Source organism: Penaeus monodon, chromosome 13 (genome assembly GCF_015228065.2).
Source record: "Penaeus monodon isolate SGIC_2016 chromosome 13, NSTDA_Pmon_1, whole genome shotgun sequence".
NCBI lineage: Eukaryota > Metazoa > Arthropoda > Malacostraca > Decapoda > Penaeidae > Penaeus > Penaeus monodon.
The window spans coordinates 4,465,478-4,469,249 of NC_051398.1; the positions used below are offsets into that span (position 1 = coordinate 4,465,478).

Below are 3,772 nucleotides of genomic sequence, written 5' to 3' on the forward strand. Positions count from 1 at the left end.
CCCACCTTCACCTCGAACCTATATAGCATTATATCCACCCGTACAGCTAATCATCTAACCACCTATCTACTTATCTATCTACAGAAGTAATCCAGCATGAAGGGTCCATGTGTTCGAGTGTTTGTGACTCTGGCTTCGGCGAGTGCTTCCTCTTGCCGCTCCTCACGCCACCGCCACGCCAAGACTCTCTCCTTCTGTGAGCTATTTCATAATCATTTATCGTCGTTCTTGTATTAGCATCAATAACAACGAATTAGCGTCGTTGTCCACCGCTCTTCGTTGTAGTTAGGATTAATAACAATGGTTAGGGTTGTTATCATTATCTCTGTAATTCATTTTTCATTATTCGTGTCATTTTCATAATTACTGATTCTTGGCACAACTGATATAACCACTAACACTACGGTTATATGATCTTATACTAAAAAAAAAATCTCTATCATCACCACCGTTAAATATCATGATCCTCGCCATTAATGTCGCGATCATTATTAAACTCAGTTAATTATTATTTCAGGGGAAATGGGCCGATTTTTTTAAGACGAAAAATGACATCAATGTCGAGATGTTAACCAATGTAGTAACGACCAAGACGGGAAACGCAGGTAATTATTACGTATTAGTTTCTAGAACATGTCTCTGTCTCTGTGAAACCGACTTTTTCCTTTCCAAACTTCCATGTCCTTCCAAAACGGTTCTCTCTGTTCCTCGCCTTTGATCAAACACAAAAGGACCTCGAGCGAAATGCGGCCTTGGCTTTTGTCTATATTCTTCTGTTTCTTGAGATAATAATAGAAATAAGAAGTTATAGATGAGGATGGTTATCTTCACAACGACAGAAATTTATTTGTACGATTTCGACTTAAAATCTTCGTCAGAAATATGTGTATATTAAAAAAAAAAAAATCCGAATATCTGCACTGTGAAGATATTCATTATCATTCACAACCTTTTTATACATTTTTCAATATTATCATTATCATCATCATCATTATTATTATCGTTATAATTATCATTATCACTATCATTATTGTGTGTGTGTGTGTTTGTGTGTATGTATGTGTGTGTGTGTGTGTGTGTGTGTGTGTGTGTGTGTGTGTGTGTGTGTGTGTGTGTGTGTGTGTGTGTGTGTGTGTGTGTGGACAGATTGGGGATGGTTATTATTTGATACTGATTGACAATTTCACTAAAATACAAAATTAATACTGCCAATTTCAGCTAATCTGAAATGCAAAGAATCTCCTTTCACGTGCATAATGATAATAATGATGATAATACCAATAGTAGTAGTAGTAATAATAATAATAATAATAATAATAATAATAATAATAATAATAATAATAATAAAAATAATGATAATAATAAAGATAATTATAATGATGATGGCAATATTAATAATGATGATAAGGCTGATAGTAATACCAATAATAAATAATAATAATAATAATAATAATAATAAAAAATAATGAAATAATAATAATAATAGAATAATACCAATAATAATAATACCAAGAACAACAATTAATAATAATAACAATGAATGATAAAATAATAATGATAACAATAATAACATTAATAATTATATATATATATATATATATATATATATAATATATATATATATATATATATATATATTTGTAAATGCCGGATACATATATGATACATATAATGTCTTGCTTTTTCAGGCAGCACTTATCAGGAGCACTTTCAGGAGCACTTATCTCATATATGATACATACAATGTCTTGCCTTTTTATGCTATATGACTATGCTACGTGTCTTTCAGTGAGCAACAGACAGGGCTGTAAGGAATCGATCGACTTAAACGCAGGGGAAACTTATGTATTTATTCAGAAAATGACGGAACCAAACTTAAGTGCACGTATTCAGTTAAGGTAAGAATTATTCCCAATGGGACTGTTAAAAAAAAATGTTTTTTACTATATATTAGATATGAGAATGATATTGACCGTTTGTTTAAGAATCATATGCTGATGCAAATTCATTCCAAAATAAAAATCAGAAATGGAATAGATATTGCTTGGTCACCATAATATATGTAATGAATAAATTCTTCTTCAGTGCCTCGGACGTTTAAAGCTTTCGAAATTAGAGTGATTAAAGGCCAAAGTATAAAAAAAAAAAAGGTATGATATTCGTGTCACCCACAGGGTCCATCTGGAAAAGTCTTGGGCATCGTGTGTCCCGTTTAACTTGAACTCTGCAGGCTGTAAGGCAGAGAAATTCATCCTGAAGATAAGGTAAACTGATTCCCTAGATTTACGAGGTTTTGTGAGAATTCCCGTCAGGTTTTCTTTCGGTTATTTACTGTCAGATTTTGCAGTTCCTTTAAACATCCGTTGTTTTCTCTCATGGCAATGCGAATTACAAACCAATACATTTTCAGGGATGTCATCACACTCCGTCTCCCTTCATGATATAATCACAACGCCAGACGAACTTTGACAATTAATACCAACTGTCTTCAAATCTATATCGAAAGGTCTCAGACAGGGGTATCTTTCGTGGCAATTTGACCCCCAAGGTTCTGACTGCCTCCCCCCCCCCTCCTCAAGGTCTGACTTCCCCCCTCCCCCCTCTAGGGCCTCACTATCCCTCGATTTTTTTTCCTAAATCACACTTCCATTGCACTGGGTCGTAACTTTTAAAAATGCTCCTAGAATAGCAGGTTTCATTTTCAAAACCTCTCTCGGGAGGCCTCACCGCGCCCCCGGAAACTGCCTGTGCCTACTTCGCTCGCCAACCATTCCTCCCCCACACACCAACCCACCCACCCCCACACCCACAAACACCCGAAAAGGTACCCCAGGCCTCAAAGTCACTTCCGTTTCAGTTGGGGCCAAACCGCTCACCTTCTGCGAGACGGAAGCGCCCAACGGCAAGGTGCCCGGAACAGCCTGACCATCAACTACAAGAGGAAAGCGCTGAGTTCGAACCAGTGCTCCGGTGGCTTCGTGTGCTTCATCCTAGTATTAGATGGTAAAATACGTATTTTGATATACATGCGCACGTTCGCGCTCACAGACACACACACACACCACACACACACACACACACACACACACACACACACACACACACACACACACACACCACACACACACACACACACACAACACACACACACCACACACACACACACACACACACACACACACAACACACACACACACAAACGCAAACACACACAACACACACACCAAACACACACACACACACACACACACACAAATATATACTAATATATAATATATAGTATATAATATATTATATATATAAATATATATCATATATACATAAATATATATTATATATATATAAATATAATATTATATATATATATAATATATATATACATTTATATATATCATATAATACATATATATATATATATATATATATATTATATATATATATATAACGGTAGTCATGTACTGAGCCCCGTGGTCACAGCAGACATTAATTGCAGTTTTCATTGTGATGTTGAGTGAGTACGTGGTAGGGTCCCCATTCCTTTACACGGATGATATGTAGTATTTATATACATATTATATATATATATTATAGAATATATATATATATTCATATATCTTTTTATAACGGTTAAGTCAGATTGAGCTGCGTGGCACAGGGTATAGCATATAATCTTGCCAGTTATTCAAGGTTGTGACTGCTCTGGAAGTCGTATCGTGGTAGTTCTCCCGATTCCTTTAACCACGGAGCACGCTGGTACCCCTTTATAATTATA

General features: G+C 35.5%; 1 long non-coding RNA gene across 1 annotated transcript; it reads left to right on the top strand.

Moving 5' to 3' along the window:
• The first annotated feature begins 517 nt into the window (after positions 1–517).
• LOC119580050 lies at positions 518–2,016 on the top strand. Its single transcript, XR_005229334.1, has 2 exons — positions 518–605; positions 1,790–2,016. It is a non-coding gene; the product is annotated as an uncharacterized LOC119580050 (long non-coding RNA).
• Positions 2,017–3,772: the final 1,756 nt, after the last annotated feature.